The sequence below is a fragment of the Hippopotamus amphibius genome, chromosome 13 (assembly GCF_030028045.1).
Source record: "Hippopotamus amphibius kiboko isolate mHipAmp2 chromosome 13, mHipAmp2.hap2, whole genome shotgun sequence".
Lineage (NCBI taxonomy): Eukaryota > Metazoa > Chordata > Mammalia > Artiodactyla > Hippopotamidae > Hippopotamus > Hippopotamus amphibius.
Genome location: NC_080198.1, coordinates 101511172 through 101532104, shown reverse-complemented (window position 1 = coordinate 101532104; position 20933 = coordinate 101511172). Strand labels below are relative to the sequence as shown.

The window sequence follows — 20933 nt, the reverse complement described above, 5'->3', positions numbered from 1 at the left end:
ATTCCTGATCTAGGGGAGAAAATACTTTCACCAATGCTTATGATGTTAGCTGTAGGTTTTTCACAGATGCTCTTTATTAAACTGAGGAAATTCCGTTCTATTTTTGTTTGTTTAGTGTTTTAAAAAATATTTATTTATTTATTTGGCTGTGTTGGTTCTTAGTTGTGGCACACAGGATCTTTGCTGTGGCACATGGCATCTTTGCTGTGGCACATGGGAACTTCCATTGCAGCACATGGGCTTCTCTCTAGTTGTGGTGCACAGGCTCTAGATGGTGTGGGCTCAGTAATTGAGATGTGCAGGCTCAGTAGTTGCAGTGCACGGGCTGTTGCCCCATGGCATGTAGGATCTTAATTCTCCAACCAGAGATTGAACCCATGTACCCTGCTTTGGAAGGTGGATTCTTAACCATTGGACCACCAGAGAAGTCCCTGTTTAGAGTTTTTAATCAGAAATGGGTATTGAATTTTGGCAAATGCTTTATCTGCATTTATTGAGATAATTGCAAGATTTTTCCTTTATTTTGATATGTGGTGAATTACAAGTGTTGCATTTCAAATGTTAAACCAACCTTGCATTATTGGGTAAGCCGTACTTGTTCATGGTGTGTTATTCCATTTGGTAATATTTTGCTAAGGATTTTTCTATCTATGTTCACGAGGACTGGGTCTGTACTTTCCTCTTCTCGTGATGTCCTTGTCAAGTTTTGGCATCTGAGTTATGCAGGCCTCATAAAATTAATTCAAAAGTATTCCATCTTTCTCTATTTTCTGATAAAGTTTGTGTAAGAATGGTGTTATTTCTTCCTTAAATATTTGATTTACTCCAACACCGTAATGGTCTTGGGATTTTATTTGTGGGTAGCTTTCTTTATGGAAAATGCTGACTTTTTTTCCCTAAAAATTACAAAAATTTCAACCACTCAGAAAAATGGACAGAATTGTATAATGAACAGTCATATCCATTACCTAGATTAACATTTTTCTATACTTTCCTTAGCAGATACCTATCCCTCACACCATCTTATTTTCTGATGCATTCCTAAATCACAGACATCAGCACATTTTCCCTTAAAGATCCTTAACTATTTATTCAATTTATTTAGCTGGTATAGGGCTAGTCAGACTTTCTACTTCCTCTTGTGTAACTTTTGTTGTGTTTTTAAAGGAATTTTTCCATTTTTATAGAAAAATTTGTTGTCATCAAGTTGTCCATGCTGCTCTCTTACTGACAGCTAGATGTCTGTGGGCTCTGTGATGATGGTCCTGATAATAGTGGTTTATGTTTCCCTCTATACTTCATTAGCCTTACTAAGGTTTGATAAATTGTATTAATCTCTTTGAAAAACCAACTTTTGGCTCTCTCGTTTGTTTGTTTCCTTGTGGGTTGGCTCTTTCTCTATTTCGTTAACTTCTACTCTTATTTTTATTGTTTCCTTCCTTCATTAATTTAGGTTTAATTTGCTCTTTATTTTCTTGCCTCTTAATTTAAGCCTTAGATCATTAATTTCAAACCACTTTTTTCTGTTATAAACACTTGAAATTATAAATTTATCTCTATAAGAACTTTAGCTATACACCACAATTTTTGATATATTGTCTTTTACAAATCAGTTAAAAATATTTTTCTAATTTCCCTTTGCTCTAGGGATTCCAATATGTATCCTTAATTTACCTCAATCTACTTTGAAATCATATTAAACTACTTCATGTATAATGTAAAGACCTTTCAACCTACAATTCCATTTCCTTCCCATCTTTCATGCTATTGTTGCATATAATTTACATGTACTTTCGTTATAAACCTTATAAAATGTTATATTTGCTTTAAATGTTCAATTGTCCTTTAAAGAAAGGAAAAACAAGGAAATAGGCCTTTCGTATTTATACATATATTTACATTTCTAGTGCTCTTCATTCCTTCCTGTGGATCCAAGTTTCTACCTGGCATCATTTCCCTTCAGCCAAAGAACTTCATTTAGCATTTCTTGCAGCATGTGTTTATTCAGTTTTATTTATCTGAAAATGCCTTTATTTCACAAAGCTATTTTCACTGGATATAGACTTCTCAGTTGACATTTTTTCCTCCCAGTCTTTTAAAAATGTTGCGTTTTTGTCTTGGGGCTTCCATTGCTTCTGATAAGAACTCACTCATTTTTATTATTGTGGTAATGTTGTAATCTTTTTTTTCTCTAGATGTTTCTAAGATTTTAGTTTTTGTTTTCCACAGTTTGTGTCTAGGTGTGTTTTCTTAGTGTTTATCCTGTTTGGAGTTTCTTGAATTTGGAGATCTATGGATTGATTTTTTAAAAATCAAATTTGAGAAAAATTTCACTGCTTTTTCTTCTAATATATTTCCCCCATTTTATCTTTCTGAGACTCTGGTTACACATATGTCACATCACTTGATATCCCATAGGCCACAGCACTCTTTCCCTTTTACTCAGTCTTTTTTCCCTCTTTGTGATTTAGTTTGGATTATTTATATCGATCTGTGTTGAAGTTCACTGCAGTCTTCTTTTTCAGTGTCTAGAAGCCTAGCCAATAATCTTTTATTTCAGATACTGTGATATTGTAGTTTTCAGTTATTAAATTTCTTTTGAGATTTTAGAGTTTCAATTTGTCTTCCAAAATACCCCATCTATTTATCTATTATTTCTGTCTCTATTTGTAAATTCTTTTACATATTCATAACATTTTTTTACATTATGTGTCTATTAATTTCAATTCCTGAATCATCTGGGGTCTACAGCTTTTGGTTGTCTTTTCTTTTGATTATAGGTCAAATTTTTCAGCTTCTTCGCATTTCTTGTAATGTTTTATTCCACTGGAGACATTGTGTGTAAATGAACAGTGGCGACTGATACTCAATGTTTTATGTTGTTTTTGTTCTGCTATTTCCCACAGAATGCAGACCATTTCCTCCATTTGCATGGAGAGCTTATTCAGATTCCTCCAAGAGTCAGGTTGCCTCTGGAGCTAGGACACAGCTCTGCTTACATTCAGCCCAACCCTCCACCTCTGGTTCACCTGCAGCCTTTTCCACCTTGTCTGTGTTTGAGCCAGGAGGCCAAATGCAGTTCCAGACACACTTGGTTCACCTTAGGTTTAACTGTGGCAGAGCCCTGGGATCCCAAAGCCCTGAGCACGAGGAGAACCCACCTCCCTGCTGTCCAGCCCCTCCTCTCACTTTCTTTACAACATTTGAGTCTGGGAGGGGCTTAGTGACTGTCACCTAAGACAGTTGGATTCTCTCCATCCCTGCCCCTCCATCTGCTGCCATGAGGACCAGACTCCTGTGCCAGGTGTGGACGTTGCTGCTATAGTCTGTTCTTTTTTGCTTTTTTCTTTTTTACATTTTTAATTTGTTATTAAAGTATAGTTGATTTGCAATGTTGCATTAGTTTCTGGTATATGACAAGGTGATTCAGTTTTATATATATATGTATATATAATATGTGTATATATATTCTTTTTCATATTCTTTTCCATTATGCTTTATCACAGGATATTAAATGTAGTTTCCTGTACTCTACAGTAGGACCTTGTTTATCCGTTGTATAAAATATTTTTTATTGAGGTGTTTTTACTTATCCACTTCAAGTTATACAATTTAATGATTGTTTCTCGGTTGTGCCGTGCAGCTTGTGGGATCTTAGTTCCCCAACCAGGGATCAAACCCGGACCCTCGGCAGTGAGAGTGCAGAGGCCTAACCACTCGACAGCAGGGAATTCCCTAATGATTTTTTTTTTCTTTTTGGCTGTGTCGGGTCTTCATTGCTGCACACAAACTTTCTCTAGTTGTGGAGAGTGGGGGCTACTCTTTGTTGTGGTGCTTGGGCTTCTCACTGCGGTGGCTTCTGTTATTTCAGAGCACGGGCTCTAGGCACCCAGGCTTCAGTAATTGTGGCTCACAGGCTCAGTAGTTGCAGCATGAGGCCCTAGAGCACAGGCTCAGTAGTCTTGTTTATTTGTATTTCTTTTTGGCTGTGTTGGATCTTCATTGGTGCACGCACATGGGCTTTTCTCTCTAGTTGGGGTAAGCAGGGGCTTCTCATTGTGGTGGCTTCTCTTGTTGCAAATCATGGGCTCTAGGCAGGCAGGCTTCAATAGTCACAGCACATGGACTCTGTAGTTGTGGCTCGTGGGCTTAGCTGCTCTGAAGCATGTGGGATCTTCCTGGACCAGGGATCAAACCCATGTCCCCTGCATTGGCAGGCAGATTCTTAACCACTGTGCCACCAGGGGAGTCCCCCTAATGATTTTTTAAAGTGTCTTTACTGAGTGGTGCAACCATCACCATAAGTTAGTTTTGTTTTTGCTTTTGTGTTTCAATTGAAGTATCATCAATTTATAATGTTTCAGATCTGCAGCAAAGTGATTCAATTTTATATATATATATATTTCAGATTCTTTTCCATTATAAGTTATTAGAAGATATCAAATATAGTTCTCTGTGCTATACAGTAGGTCCTTGGTTTTTTTTTTGTTAATATTTTATTTATTATTTATTTGGTCGCACTGGGTCTTAGTTGTGGCAGGTAGACTCCTTAGTTGCAGCTCAAGGGCTCCTTAGTTGCAACATGTCAGCTCCTTAGTTGTGGTATTTGAACTCTTAGTTGCGACATGCATGTGGGATCTAGTTCCCTGACCAGGGATCGAACCCAGGCGCCCTGCATTGGGAGCACAGAGTCTTAACCACTGGACCACCAGGGAAGTCCCTTTTTAAAAAAAATATTTTATTTATTTGGTTGGGTCCTTGATATTTATCTATTTTATATACAGTCGTGTATATCTGTTACTGTAGTCTGTTCTTGATGAAGAGCTGTCTTTCTCAAGAATTCAGTTCATAAAAGTTTCCTTGTATCTACTGGTCTGCTAACCCCATAGAAAAGTATAGTTATTTTTTCCCTGAGTTTTTCTTGTTGTTGCCATGGGAGTGGAAGCCTTTGCCGCTGTCTCCACCCCAGGTGGAGGAAGTCCCCTTTCTTTCCTTGTTATGCTCCACGTTGAAAGTGCTTAAGTTAGGGTGAAAGACAAGTTAACAGACTTGTCAAAGCCTTCCCCGCAGGTGGAGGGAGCACCATAGATCTTCGCGTAGTAAGTGCTGGTGTGCATTGCCTGGTTTCCGTCCTGTTTCCATTCGCACTTGTCTCTAAGGTTCTCAGAAGTTAGCGGAGCATCTGTTGCAGTTTCCCTGGCAGTGAGGAGCGTCCGCACCACGGAGCGTCCATATCCCTGTGCACGTAGCTGCAGGCAGTGCTGGACCTGACCCTGACGCGGGACCCTCGTCGCAGACCCCCAGCTGGGTGGACACTGGACACCAATGCTGTCGATTGTTTCTGTAAGAAGATTCCATTCAATTTTCAACAATCAAATAAAGCAATTTTAACCTTGTTGAAATACTTTAAAGGATTTTTGGGAGAAGACTGTGAGAATGGTGCTATCACGATGTATAAAGGAAAAAGTAAACAAGCCAAAACTGTGGCCAGAAAGCCAGAAGCCCTCTTTGTGCCAACTTTGGCCCGGAATCTGAATGTGTTATTGGGACACTTGGCTCTGAGGCCGCCAGCAGTGATGCCATGCTTGGGAATAAGGCAACGATTGCATTTGATGGGTGTTGCCCAAAGATGGAGCATCTTTTTTTTTTTTAGCTCTTTATTGGAATATACTTGCTTGACACCGTTGTGCCAGTTTTTGCTGTACACCAAAGTGAATCAGCTGTATTTATACATATGTCCCCGTATGCCCTCCCTCCCACGACTCCCTCCCGCCCTCCCTATCCCAGCCCTCTGAGGTATCACCCATCATCGAGTTGATCTCCCTGTGTTATACAGCAACTTCCCACTGGCTATCTATTTTACAGTTGGTAGTGTGTATATGTCAGTGCTACTCTCTCACTTCATAAAGATGGAGCATCTTGACAAAACGTGTACCATATTTGACCTTAAAATCACCCTCAGCTATACAAGAAGAATGTCAGGTAAATGCTGTTAAAGCAATTAGATTTAATTTATATAAGATTCAAGCTGCATTAGACGAATTCAGTGAAATAGTGGAATATCCTCAGATAAAGATGAATCATGGTCTTAAGAGGAAAATGAGACTGATTTCAGATTTGCTCTATTCAGTCATTTGGTACATTGATGGCTATTGATAACATTAGAAAATGCTAACCGAAAAACTAAGTAAATAAGGTTGACTATTCCATGTTTAAAAAATTTTAAAAAAAATTTAAAAAATAAAAAACTTTTTTTGATTAGAGAGAAATAGCTTTTCGCCTTAAAAAAAAAAAAAAAAAAAACCCCAAAACTGCACATGACCTAATTTACTAGCATTCTAGTAAAACATAATGAAACCAGGGATTTCCTTGGTGGTACAGTGGTCAGGAGCCCACCTGCTGGTGTCAGGGACATGGGTTCAATCCCTGGTCTGGGAAGATCCCACATGCTGCAGAGCAGCTAAGCCTGTGCACTGCAACTAGTGAGCCGCACTCTAGAGCCCTCGAGCCACAACTACTGAGCCTGAGTGCTGCAACTACACCTAGAGCCTGTGCTTTGCAACAAGAGAAGCCACCGCAGTGAGAAGCCCACGGGCTACAGCAAAGAGTAGCCCCTGCTCACCGCAACTAGAGAAAGTCTGTGCACAGCAGCTGAGACCTAACACATCCAAAACTAAAAATAAGAAAAAAAAAGTAAGGAAAGCAGAAAAAGGAAAAGAAAACATTTGCATGATGGTGAAGGAGATGATTCACGTAAAAATAATCTTAAGTAGTTCCATAGAGATTATCTTCTGTCATTTTAGATTAAGAAATAATCTCAATTGAAGAGATATTTGAATAGATTGAGTAATATTTTGGTATTTTAAAAATAATATCTCAACATTGAAAATTTGAAATAAGAACTTTAGAAATACTACATGAAGCTAGATGTTTTAAGAGGTGGTGAAACTCTTGCTATGTTATAGTGATTTCTATGATGAGATTAAAGTAGTTTGTAATATTTTCTGTAATAACAATAATGTATTATATTTGAACATGATACACAAAATCTGTGGTTCTTTTGCAACTATAAGTATTTGCTCTAAGAAGTTTATTGACAGTTATGTTTGCTTCTTCCGCAGCAGAGAAAAGATTCTTCAAATTGAAAATACAGCACAAATTATGTGGAAATCTGAATTTTAGCAACATAATTACAGACTTTGCTGAAATGAATGCAGGAAAAGTTATTTCTGCAATAGCTATCATTTATGACATTTATCACAAGTAACATTTAGTTAATCATTCATGAATAGTGCATTTTTTCTGTTATTACTCATCCAGTCACAGCTGACCCATCGAAGCCCTTAGACATAAGCAACAATACGTAGTTTTGAAATTTTGCTATTGTGTGGTGGTATAAAAACCATAGATTTAGAAGACATACAAATGGCCGATATGCACATGAAAAATGCTCAGTGTCAGTAACCATCAGAGAAATTCAAATTAAACCCACAGTGAGATACTACTTTACACCGATCAGAATGGCCATCGAAAAATAAAAAACAAAAAGCAAAAAATAACAAGCGTTAGTGAGGATGTGGAGAAATTGGAATCCATGTGCATTGTTTGCCGGATGTAAAATGCTGCTGTGGAAAACAGTGTGGTGGTTCTTCAAAAAATTAAAACCAGAATTACCATATGACCCAGCAATTCCACTTCTGGATATGAACCCAAAAGAGAAAGTGGGGACTGAAATAGATACTTGTACCCCTATGTCCACAGCAGCATCATTCACAGCATCCGAGAGGTGGGAGCAGCCCAAGTGTCCATGGATGGAGGGATGGGTGGGTGGATGGGTTGATGGATGGTGGATGGATGGATGGTGGATGGATGGATGGATGGGTGAATGGGTGGGTGGATGGGTGGTGGATAGGTGGGTGGATGGGTTGATGGATGGTGGATGGATGGATGGTGGATGGATGGATGGATGGATGGGTGGATGGGTGGGTGGATGGATGGTGGATGGGTGGGTGGATGGGTGGATGGATGGTGGATGGATTGATGGATGGTGGATGGATGGATGGATGGATGGATGGGTGGGTGGACAGATGGTGGATGGATGGATGGTGGATGGGTGGATGGGTGGATGAATGGTGGATGAGTGGGTGGACGGATGGTGGATGGGTGCGTGGATGGATGGATGGATGGGTGGGTGGGTGGATGGATGGATGGTGGATATGTGGGTGGATGGGTGGTGGATGGTTGGGTGGATTGATGGATGGTGGACGGATGGTGGATGGTGGATAAACAAAATGTGGTCCATCGTGCAGTAGGATATTATTCGGCCTTAAAGAGGAAAAAAGGTCTGCCACCTGTTAAACATGAATGAACCTTGAGCCATCGTGCTCAGTGAAATAGGCCTGTCACAAAGGGACAAATACTGTATGATTCCACTAATATGAGGTTCCCAGAGGAGTCAAATTCATAGAGACAGAAAGTAGATGGTGGGTGCTGGGGAGGGGAATGGGGAGTTAGTGTCTAATGGGGACAGAGTTTCAGTTTGGGAAGATGAAAAAGTTCTGTGGATGAATGGTGGTTGTGTGGCTGTCCTGGGGTGTGCCTGTCCATTCAGCAGACAGCCACTCTTGCAAGACCGTTATTAAAGTCTCGCCTCACTGTACTCTGGGATTCCATGTCCTTTCTTTAGTAATCTGAGCTTTTGTTTCTCACAGTGGTGATGGTTGCACGATGTGGATGTGCTAATACCACTGAACTGTGCACCTAAAAATAGTTAAGATGGTGAATTTTGTCTGGGTTTTGTTCATTTGTTTGTTTGTTTGTTTTGGCCACACCACGCAGCTTGTGGGATATTAGTTCCCTGACCAGGGATTGAACCCAGGCCCTCGGCAGTGAAAGCATGGAGTCCTAACCACTGGGAAACCAGGAAATTCTCTATGTTTGTCTATTTTATCAAAAAAAAAAAAAAAGGTTTAGAAAAAAGCCCATAGCTTTAGCTCTATTTTTCAATTTTGTTGTTTTATAGGAATTTTATCAAGGTAGAAGGACAGAAGGCATTTTATTGAACATTTTACTGGCTTCACTTATATTTATTAACATTTGGGCAAAAGTGTGGTTCCCATCTGCTCTGTGACTTGGGGGCCCTGAGTATCGAAGATGCCGTGGAAGAGTGAAGGCTGGCAGGGCCCCTGCCCCTGGGTGCTGGCATCCCAGTCCGTCAGGGTGGCTTTAACAACTCCTATAGACGGGGGCTTACACACAGTCATTTATCCCTCACAGTTCTGGAGGCTGGAAGTCTGAGCTCAAGGCGCCGGCAGCTTTGGTGTCTGGTGAGGACCTGCGTCCTGGTTCACAGACGCTGTGTACTCACTGAGTGCTAAAGTGGCACGCGGGGCAGGGGAGCTTCCGGGGTCTCTTTCTCATATGGGCACTAATCCTATTCATGGGGGCCCCACCCTCAGGACCAGCCAGCTCTGGGACACAAACATTCAGACCACAGCCCCTGCCCTTAGGGTTTCTGCCTGTGTATGAGCCGCAGCTGTAGACACTTGAGTCGTCAACTTGGAAGGTCCCACCTCTCTCAAGACCCTGACGTGAATGTCCAGCCAGGCTCCGAGAGGGCCCTGGAGGAACCTGGGGACAGGAGGATAAGGCCCAGGGACCCCTTGGCCTTGGGTGAGATGCTCCCCTTTCTCTCAAGCAGACGGGAGCACAGGCCCCTGCGACGGGTGTGCAGGCCCGGGATCCGAACCTGGGTGGGTGGAGTGGTCATCTGATGAGCTGGTGGGTTCTAAAGTGAAGGAACCATAGCAGCCTCCCCAAGAGGCCATGTCTTCCTAGGTGAACATGGCCTGGCCTGGGGCCCCAGCAGGCCCTCTGCTCCTCAGAGAGGGACAGCCCAGAAATGCACCCCGTCACCTTGGATCTGAAAGGGGTGAGAATGAAAACTGTGTGAAAACTCTGAGACTTCCTGCTCTTGGCGGTGCCCAGGGTGCAGACACAGCTCTGTGGAATCGTCTAGTCCTTCTCGGTTCCTGCCGCATCCATGTCAGTAGAGATGTCGTGCAGCCTGGGACAGGGACTGCCCTCAGGGGAGCCAGGGAATCCCATCACAGGACCAACTGGGAAATGTGCAGAGTCCGGATTCCTGTGGGTGTGAGAGGTGGTGCCTCTCTCCAGCCTGACATCTCCCTGGTTATTCGTGGCGTTCTTCAGAGGTGGGGGATCTGAGGGCTGCGGGGGACTCAGGGATGCAGGACTTCGGATGCTAAAGCCTGGAAAGGCCCAGGCGAACTGGGACAGTTGGTCCTCATGAAAGGGAAAGGTTGGACCTTCACCCCGCAGTCTTGAATACTTATTCCTATGCAATTGGTGGGTAGGAAAAGCATTTCTCATGATAGAACTAAAATGCAGCTTTCTTTACTTTCTCCCTCTTTCTCATTACAGCCCATGCAGGGGGGCAAACTTCCTATGGCCCTAAAGCGTTCTGGTGGCATTAGGGTTTTCTGCTCACTCTTACATAAAAGGCAACTTTCCATCCCTTAAGGGGCAAATATAGTCTCAACTCAGAATCAGTACAAATCAATGATATCAAGTTTCAGATACTAGCCAAACGTCCACATTTGAAATCAAGTCAAACCCTCCTGCCCCGTCCTCCTGCCCCAGCCTGCTTGGGGCTGGAAGGCTGGGAGGGGGCGGGGTGAGAGGTTCCCCTGCCTCTGTCTCCTCCTCCCTGCACTGCACCCCAGCTAGTTGCTCCATTTCTTTTTTCTTTTTTTTTAAAGAAAAAAAATTTTTAAATATTTATTTATTTATTATTTATTTAGGCTGTGCTGGGTCTTAGTTGCTGTGTGCGGGCTCCTTAGTTGTGGATCTGAGGGGTGTCCGGGTCCCAGACAGAGGAGGGCACATGAGGGACAGGGTGCCCCACCGGCCTCGTCGTGACACTCCTCCCTGGGATCAGCTCTGGGGGCCCTGCGGGGACAGTGTGTACCGAGCATCCTAGAAGCTCAGAGTAGCTCTGGGAGGCACGGAGGGCAGCGCGCCCCAAGGCTGGAGGCCTGGCGGGGCGCCACATCCCGGAGAAGGCTCGGCACCATCTCCCGGGCCTGGGTCCCCATGGCTGTGAACGGGCAGGAGCGGCGCCAGGGGGATGGAGAGGCCTGGTCAGGGAAGCACCCAGGGTGCCCGCACCCAGAGGCGCCCGCCCACCGTGGCCCCAGGGCTCACCCTGCCTGAGGGAATTCTGCACACACCCGGGGCCCCCAGGATGCGGCCTTGCTGGGCCAGAAGCATGGGCTCGTGCACACGACAGGGAGTGATCAGAAGGAGGACTTCGCCATTCAAACATGAGACCCTCATCCCTTCCAAGTCCTGGTCTGAAAGGTGGGATCCAGACGCTGCCTGCTGCTTCGCGGAATTGCTCAAGGACTCAAAGTGCAACGTTCGGAAATTACTCCCTCGTCATTTTCCTGTTTTGAGGGGTGTTTCTGATTTATTTCCTGTTCATTTCCTGTGGAGGAAAACACAATCTCCGAGCATACGTTGTCTCCCAATAGGTATTTTTTCCAGCAGGAGGGATTCTGTTCTAGCGTGTTTAGGTGGTCGGCAGAGAAGAGACACTGCAAAGTTGGGGCTGCAGAGGAGGGGAGGTGCACACCACCCAGGGGCCTCCCTTTCCTGCTCCATGAACTTGGCCGAGGCTGGGCCGCCTGTGGGACCTCCCTGTCCCCAGGCCCCCAGCAGCCTGGCGTGATCCTTCTTGGGGCCCCCAGTGTGCCCGGGTGGATGAGCGCGTGTTTTGTTCTGTAACAATGTGTCTATTTCCTTAGTGCACACTCTATTTGGTAACAACGTCCCTAATTAATACAAGTTCTATTTAGTAACAATATGCTCTATTTAATGAATTTCCTGTGTTCTGGTTAAAAACAACATGAGGCTTCACTTGATTTATTTATTTGTCTGTTCACTGATCCTAATGAATTCCGAATCACAGGGCGCAGCGGGTGGGTTCTGCAGACTTTCAGGGCTGCTTGGCTTGCCCCCCGAGAAGGTCCTCTGGGAGGACGTCATGACGGGCCACTTGGGGATTTCAGGCGGGGTCAGGCGTGAGCAGGGCTCAAGCTGGGGGCACTCAGCCCCACGTCTAACTCCCTGAGTCCCCCAGCTGCCCTGACCCCCGGGCTCCACACCGGCCTTGCCCCTGGCTCTTGGCCCAGGGCCCCTGCCCTCTCCTGCCCACACCTCTGCCTCCAGCCTCTCAAACCCACCGCTGCTCCTTCCCCAGGGCCCTGTCCCTCTCTGAGGCCGGGTCACTGTCCTCACTGCCCAGAATCACCACCACTGCCCTTCTCAGTTGTCTCTCCCTCCACCCAGCCAAGGGCTCTTCTGGAAACATAGCCGCCCAGTGTCCTGGACATGGTTCCCAAACTCCTCCTGAAGTGGCCCTGCAGGCCGCCCCTGTGGCCGCCGCACCTGCTGGGCTGGTCCACCTGGAGCTCCTGGAGCCTCCTGCACTCCTGTCCTGGACATCGTGTCCCCAAGCCTAGCACGCACCTGGTATGGGTGGGCACTCAGAAGTCCACTCTTCTGATGGTTCTTCCTGTCCAGGAGCTCCAGTGTGGAGATGGGTAGTTTGGGGGGTGGGGAACAGACCTGAACTTGACCCCTTTACAGAAAGTTGGAATGGTGACAGGTGGGTATGTGGGTTTGGTGGCTGCATGGGAGGGGTGTATGTGGTGGGGGTGTGTGTGACACCTGAGCTGAGTCCTGACAGGTGAAGGGTGTGGGGGCAGCTTCCCAGCAGGCCCACCAAGGACAGGCAGGTGGGAAGAGCACCTACTCAAGAGCCGGGAGGGGACCTTGGATCACGCTGGTTGCTCAACCACTGGCACTCTGACCTGGCCTTGTGTCCAGCTACATCGAGGGCACCTGGCTGTAAGGCCCAAGGTCCCATGCCCTCGGCTTCTTGGAAGGCAGAAACGGGCCTTGTGGAGGGGAGGCTGGAAAGCCAGCCTTGGACTCAGTGGATTTCTTCCTACAGACGGTGAGGCCCTGGGGGCTTCTGAGAAGGGACGGTACAGCAGACGCGGGCTGGGGAGAGGGGCCTGGCGGGGTGCGCCCGTTGGCCTTCCAGCAATGGCCCAGGGCGCGGGCAGGGACTGTGTGGCGCTGCGTCTGCTCCCAGCTCCCCCACTTAGTGGCGACCTGTGCAGGGCCCGCCAGACAGCTAGACTCACAGTGGCCTTGCAGGTCCTTCTGCCGGAGGTCTCTGAGCCCTTGAACTGAGATCTGGAGGCACTGCTCTGGACTGTCCTCCACTGTTCAGGTGTTAAAGCCCTAACCCTCCAGGTGATGGTGTCAGGAGCTGGGGCCTTAGGGAGGAGTGGCCGTGATGGGATTAGTGCCCTCATAGGAAGAGACACGAGTGAACTCTTGTCCTCTCTGCTCTCTGCCATCTGAGAAGAAAGCCATCTGCAAACCAGGAAGAAGGCCCTCACCAGACCAGGGGACTGTCCGCACCTTGATCTCAGAACGCCAGGCTCCAGAACGGTGAGAAGGAAACATCTGCTGTCTAAGCCCCCAGTCTGTGGTATCTGTCCTAGCAGCCCGAGCTGATGAGGCCAGTGGCTTCCAGTGCTTTCTGAGGGCTCAGCGCTCAGGCGAGGCCGAGCGAATGTAGACATCCCGTGGAAGATCCTACATGCGCCCTATTAACTGCTACACCAGTAATACCACAGACTGGTGGCTCAGCAACAACAGAAGTTTATTTCTTGCCCTTTGGAGGCTGGAAGTCCAAGATCCAGTGTGGGCACACTCAGTGGCTGGTGAGGACTTGCTGCCTGGTTCGCAGACAGGTGTCTTTGGTCTGTGTTCTCACATGGCCACGGGGTGAGGGAGCTCTCTGGGGTCTCTCTTATAAGGGCACTAATCACGTTCTCGGGTCTTCACTCTATGACCTCATCACCTCCAAACACCATCGCGACGGCAAATAGGTTTCAGTGTGAATTGTGGGGGACACAGTGCGTAGCTGCTGTAGAGACCACTGGCCCACGTGCCCGAGCGCTCACCACGTCCCGCCCTCTGCTCAGCAGAGCTCAGCCGCCCTCCTGATGGCCAACACACTGCTGCCAACGCAGGTCCTCGTCCCAGGATGCTATCGAGCTGCTTCCTTTGCAAATATACGGGGCGATGCATCCTCACAAGGTCAGGTCGTGAGAAATTCGTCCTTCGCTGCCACTGTGGGAGCGCTGAAGGGGCTGTGAAGCATCACCTAAGATTTTCTGATTTTTCCACAGTCGGTGGAGGGGCTTGGAGTGTGACGGCTGGGGTGTTTGTCACGGAGACTTATACACAACCTGGCAGGTTCCAGCCAGGTCTGGGCGCCGGCTGCATCACGGAAGGTCAAGGCCTGACTAGGCGTCCCGGGCTTGGTTTCTCCCACACTCAGCTTGCACAATAAATGCCCAGCGGACTGCCTCCTGAAAGCGCTCTGGCTGGTCACAGTGACTAACGGGAATGGAATTTCCAAAGCAGTGACTGCTGAGGAAGAGGGGCGGGGGAGAGCCAAGCCGGGACGGTCTCCCGGGGGACCAGGCCCGCTGTCTGGACAGGTTGGGGGGGGGGCCGGCGCCCTGCGGACCCCTGCCGGGCCTGCCTGGCCTCCGCCCGCTGCTGGGGACCCGCGGGTGGCTGTGCTCTGCGGGGACCCCCTGAAGCGGTTCCCTGACCGAGCACGGCCCGGGGGGGCATCGAGGTCGCGGACGGCAGCGGCGGCGGCGTCCCGAGACACGCGGCGCGCAGGGCCTGGGGGGGCGCGCAGGGGCGGGCCGGGGCCGGGGGCGCGGGGCGTGCACAGCCGGGGCGCGACCGCCACCTCGCGCGGCAGCGGAAGTCCCTCCCCGGGCCGGGGGTCCCCGCCCCTCACGAGCCGCCCCCTCAGGCTCCGTGCCTCCTTTCTTTCTTCGCTTGTCCCCTGGAAGCGCCGCCCCCATCCTGTGCGCTGGACCCCCGACCCCGCTTGGCAGACCTCCCGCTCCCGCTGCACGCGGAGAGCCGCCCCCGGCTCCGCCCCCGTCCCGCCCGCGGCCCCGCCCCCGGGAGGGCCCGTCCTGCCCTAGACCCCGCCCCCACCAGCCCGTCCACCGGCCCCGCCCCCTAAGCAGTCCCGCCACCGGCGGCCCCGCCCCTGGAGGGACCGCCCCTTCCACGGCCCCGCCCCACAGTTACACCGCCCCCATCCGCCCCCGCCCCGCCCCCCCGGCCCGCCCCTGGGAGGGCCCGTCCCGCCTTGGACCCCGCCCCCACCAGCCCGCCCACCGGCCCCGCCCCCTAAGCAGTCCCGCCACCGACGGCCCCGCCCCTGGAGGGACCGCCCCCCATGGCCCCGCCCCACAGTCACCCCGCCGCCAGCCGGCCCCGCCCCCGGCCGGCCCCGCCCCCCGGCCCCTGGCGACGGCGGAGGCGACCGTTGCTTGCGCGCGCGGGCCGAGCGGATCGCGGCCGGGGAGCGAGCGGCCGGTAGGTTCGGGCCGGGCGCTGGCCGCCCCGCCTCCGCTTTCTTTCTTCTCCGGGCGCGCGCTCGCGGCCTCCGCTGCCCGCCCGGCCCAGCCGAGCGCAGGGTGCCGGGGGCGGCCGGCCCCTCAGGGCCGGCTCCTCGGGGCCGCCGCTGCCGCCCTCCTTTTGTTCCCGGCCCGAGCCCGGCGGGGCGGCGGGGCGGCGGGGCCGGGGCCGGGGCCGGGCGGGCCTGCGCGGTGTCCTGTCCGAGCCGGCGGGCGGCCGCGGGGTGGGTCCGGCGCCAGGCCGCGCCGCGCGCCCCCGGTCCCGGCTCCGGGCGGCGGCGGGTGTGGACGGAGCCCGGGGGCCGGGGCCTCGGCTCCCCCGTCGCTGGGCGGGCTCGCCCCGGGCCCTGCCTGAGGGGCTCCCGCGGCTGAGGGGCTCCCGCTTCTGAGTGGGTCCGCGTGGCCCGTGCCCCTCGCTGCCACGTGCCGTGGGGCCCGCGGGCGGGACAGCGAGGCCGGCAGGCGAGGCCCGCTTCCCAGAGGCGGCCGCCCCCGGGTCGGCGACCGGAGCCTGCCCAGGCGGTGGGGGACGGCGGGTGGAAGGGCGCGTGTGTTCGAAGCTTCCCTTCAGAAGCAGAGGCGTCACGGCGCGGGGTTTCATCGGAACGCCTCCCGCCCCGGTGCTCTTGAGGCCTGGAGACGGCGAGCGTGGGATGCCCGGCGTAGGACCCGGGGGCGCCCCCCGCAAAGGGCAGAGGCAGACCTGCTGGACGTGCGGAGCTGACCTGCGGGGGGGCGCGGGTGGCGGAGGTGGGAGGCCGGCACCGAGGGGGCCTGCGCGGCCGAGAGGAGGGGGCTGGACGCTCCTGTGCCCCAGCGTCAAGGGCGGGCCTCCTTTTCCCCTGGTCCTGGAAGGAGGGCATCTGAGAGGAAGGGGCCAGTGGTCAGGCAGAGGAGCAGCTGCGGGCTGGGAGGCTGGGACCAGTGTGGCCCTGGTGAAGGGGACGGGCGGCCTCAGAGAGCCTGCGGGAGGCAGGGGAGGTGAGGGCGGTCAAGGCTGCCGGCCCAGTGGAAGGAGCAGGCCTGTGCCTTCGGCCTCCTGCGCCTCCCACGCAGAGGTGATAGCATGCTCGCTTTCTCGTTATACTGCCTTTTGACACTTGTCTTTGTCTGAAACGGGCCAAACAAAACAGTCAGGATGAAGGACAAAACAGTGTGCTAGTTAAGAGTTCACACATGCTGTGTAGCAAGTACACAAAACACAGTGAAGCCAGGGCATCTTACATTGTCTTTGAATTTGGTGGAATTCCCATAAATATTTTACTTTCTGATTAGCACTTGTATGAGTTTCCCATGACTGCTGTAACAGATTACCACCAGCTTAGTGGCTTAAACAGCAGAAGTATATCGCTTCACAGTTCTGGAGGCTGGAAGCCCTCTCGGCTTCTGGAGGCTGTCCTCACACGCCTTGGCCTACAGCCCCACATCACACGGCCCTGGCGCCTCTGCTTCTGTCCTTGTGTCCTATTGTCACACCTCCCTCAGCCTCCCTGGAGTGAGGACACCTATGATTGCACCTGTGTGTGGAACCCAGCGTCCTCTCCCAGCGCAGGCTCTTTAATGTAATCACACCTGCCAAGTCCCTGTTGCCTACAAGGTGACAGTCACAGTTCCAGGGCCTCGGACCTGATGTAGTTGCGGACGACCCTATTTTTCAAAGTACTGTAATGTCTGTCTCCCGTCCTGTGCTGGGGAGCCATCTCATACAGCTTCCCTGACCGGCTCTGCTGCTCCTGCATTCAGAAGGGCCTCGTGGGTCCCTGCTCTGCACTGGAGGAGAGGCTGCAGCTGTCCCGGGAGAGAAAATGATCCCTGCTTGGGGTTCAAGTCTGGCAGATCGCTGGTTTTTACTTCTTGGGTGGTATTAACCAGCTCCTTTGGCCATCTGACAAGAGCCGTAGTCAATCCTCAGAAGTATACTCAACCCACGTGCACATGCAATTTTAATACAGACAAGTTTACCTGTGGTTTTCGGGGGTTCACCAGATTTGTCCCTGAGACCGTGTGCTCCAGGCAAATAAAATGCCTAGTTCGTCCTTTCTGCTTTCTTCTCTCTCCTTTCCTGTGGTCTTGTCCCCAACCCTGTAATCAGGTGATAACCCTGTAATTTACACACACCGTGCTGCATATTTATCTTTTTCTACATCTTGTTTTTATCCTTTAACAGTCGCCATGCTTCTAGGACACCAGATGAAGAGCCAAACCTACTGATTAAAGAATCAGACAGCAGGCCCTCTCCTGTCCTGCTTGTCCCCATCTCCTAGGGCAGTCATCCCAGGTGTCCTGTTTTCTCAGGCATTTACTGCTGTTTAAACTGCTGTCTTAACATCTGTGTATTTGATATCTCTTGAAGATGCGGGAGAGCACTGGCTCTCCCCTCCGCTGCACTACTTCTTCTCCCTCCATTTCCCAACTTAATTGCATCACCTTCTTTTGGTTAAACCAGTGGCCACTGCTCATTTGTTTGTTACTGAACTGCTCAGTACCCAAGCACAACTCCTTTCTCACCCAACCCAGTCGCTCCCCTGTCAACCTCTCTCCTCACCCCACACCCCTCTTGTGGTGGCCCTTGTTGTTGAGGACTTTGCTCCCGGTGTCCCACTTCCTGCCCCACTCTGTTCTGGTCCCCGTGGGACCTCTGCACCTGCACCCACATGTCCCCACGCTCAGGACCTCTCTTTGTCTGGGCTTACTCTTCGTCTTTTGCAGTGCATAATCGTGATGACTAAGAAACATTACCTAGATTTTTCTTTTGCCCTTGATTTTGAAAATACCTTTACTGTACTTTTCAGTTAACTTTCAGTTTAGCTGGGTATAGAATTCTACTGAAAAATATTTTCTCAGAATCTTGAAGATGCTGTTTCATTGTATGTAGTTTCTGGCACTGGTGGAAGCTGATACTGTGGTGATTGCAGGTCTGCTTGTGACCTGGCCTCGGATGCTCACAGGAGCTTCTCTTGTTCCCCGTGTTCTGAACTGTCAGTTGATGACGTGTGTTCTCGTCACTGTGCTGGGCGAGGGGGCCCCCTTCACCCTAGGCCTGACGATTTGTATTATTCTTAATTTTCTTTCAGTTTTCTTTCTCTCTGAAACTCCTTTTATTTGGAGGCTGGAGCTCCTGGGCTGACCTTCTAATCCCTGATCTTCCTTCTCTTCTTGTTGATCTCTTTGATGTTTGTTCTGTTCTTGGGAGTTTGCTTTGGACTGTCTTATGACTCTTCTGTTAATTGTTTTATTTCCATTATCCCTTTTCTTTTTCTTTTTTTCCATTTAAAAAAATTTATTTATTTATGTACTTATGTATTTTTGGCTGCGTTGGATCTTAGTTGCGGCACATGGGATCTTTTGTTGCGGTATGCAGGCTTCTCTCTAGTTGTGGCGTGTGGGTTTTCTTTCTCTAGCTGAGGTGCGTGAGCTCAGTAGTTGTGGCTCGCAGGCTTTGTTGCCCCATGGCATGTGGGATCCTAGTTCCCTGACCAGGGATTGAACCCTTGTCCCCAGCATTGCAGGATGGACTCTACCACTGGACCACCGGGGAAGTCTCCTCCCTTTTATTTTTCAGTAGTTCTTTTTTATTTCAATTTTCCTTTTCTATTAAAAAAAAAAACACCTCATTCTTTATTTAAATATGCAAGATCTTATCTCTTGGAAGGTAATAATTAAGGATACTCTGAGTTTTTATTCTGTTTTCTTTTCTCCTCCCCCCCCCCCATTTTTTACTAGACTATATCCTTCATGAAAACAAGGCTTTTTTTCCCTCAATATTATTCATGGCTGAATTCAAACACCTGAAATTGTGCCTTGCACCGAGGAGGAACACTATGCAGTGTTCAGATCTTATGTATTACTGATTTTTTGGAGGGGTAGGGATTCTGGTCATTCTAATAATTGTTGAGAAAGGTGTTAAAATCACCAACATTGACTGTGGGTTGTTTATTTCTGCCTTGAGTCCTTTCAGGTTTTGCTTTACATATTTGAAGCCCTAGCATCAGGCTTGTGCACTTTGGGGATAATTTGTCTTCCTGATGAACAGAGCTTTTGTTTTGAAGCCCATTTGTCTGAAACTAAAGCGACCCTCCAGCTGTCTCACGTTTACTGTCTGCACTCTATGGCTTTTCCATCCTTTCACTCTCAGTCTGTTTGTGTCCTGACATTCCAAGTTAGCTTTTCATAAAGTCTATCCCATAGTTTCTGCTTTTGAATGTGAAATGTTTTTTTGCATTTACATTTGTAGTGTTTTAATTTCCCCCAAATTGAAAATTTTTATTAGCTAATAAATGAACAAATAATATACACAAACTTCCAAAGCAGTTTGGAAGGGGCATAAATAATATTTGGAATACTCTTAATACCAATTTTTAAAAAGTATTCATTATAGAAAATATTTTAATAGATACAGAGTAAACAGAAGAATATAGTGAGAGGCCGGGTACTCTTCACTCACCTGTGACGACCGTCCACGTCCGGCCTTTCCTGTCTCATCTCGACTCTGCCTGCTCCTCACTCCTCTTTTGTTGTAGCTTTTCATTAGTATTTCATGTGAATGTTAATAGGGCTGATTTGTGTCTCCACTTTGTTTTCTCTTTGTCCTATTTTTTATTGTTGTTGCTGTTTTTCCTTTCCTGTCTTGTTTTGGGTTAACTGAATGTATGCATGTATGTGTGTACACACACGAAGGTATCTACATGTTTGTATCTGTGTATGCAAGTACGAGGTGTGTGTGTATCTGTAATAAATATACACACATTTTCTAGTACTCCATCTTGATTCCTGTTTTGGCTTTTTGGCTGTACGTCTTTGCATTATTTTTTTGTAGCCTAAAATATGTACCTTACCTTCTTGCAGTCTGTTTAGAGTTAATTGTGTAACACTTTGGATAAAAGGTAAGCATTCTGTAATAGTAAGTAAAGTTCCACTTATCCCCCCTCTGCGCTATTTGTTGTTTGTCTTGTATCTACATATGTTATAAACCATAAGAACACACTGTTGTAGTTCCTGCTTTAAAAAGTCATATGTATTTTAAAGAAATTCAGAGAAGGAAAGTAATATTTTAAAATATTTACCCACATATTCACCATTTCCGTTGTGCTTCATTCCTTGTAGCTTTGAGTTTCCATCTGGTATCGTTTCTCTTCAGCTTGAAACACTTCCTTTAGCATTTCTTGCCTGCTGATGACAAATTCTCCCAATTTTGGTTTATCTGAACTGCCTTCATTTTCGTTCAGTTTTAAAGGTCTTTTTGCTGGCTGTGGAATTCCAGTTTCTCTTTCCCAGCTGTTTGACTGGTTTGCTAGAAGTCAGCCCCGTCGTCCAGCCTTGTCCCCGTGTGTCACATGGTGTCTTTGCCTTTGACTTCCAGCACTTGGTCTGTGCTGT

At 48.9% G+C, this 20933-nt stretch overlaps 1 protein-coding gene across 4 annotated transcripts in view; it reads left to right on the top strand.

The window, feature by feature from the left end:
• The first annotated feature begins 15407 nt into the window (after nucleotides 1-15407).
• RGS12 (regulator of G protein signaling 12) overlaps nucleotides 15408-20933 on the top strand; it is a 120540-nt gene continuing 115014 nt past the window's right edge. For all 4 annotated transcript variants that reach the window (XM_057704708.1, XM_057704707.1, XM_057704709.1 and 1 more), the window contains exon 1: nucleotides 15408-15516. The gene's annotated coding sequence lies outside the window, so the exon portion shown is untranslated. The remainder of the gene's footprint in view (nucleotides 15517-20933) is intronic.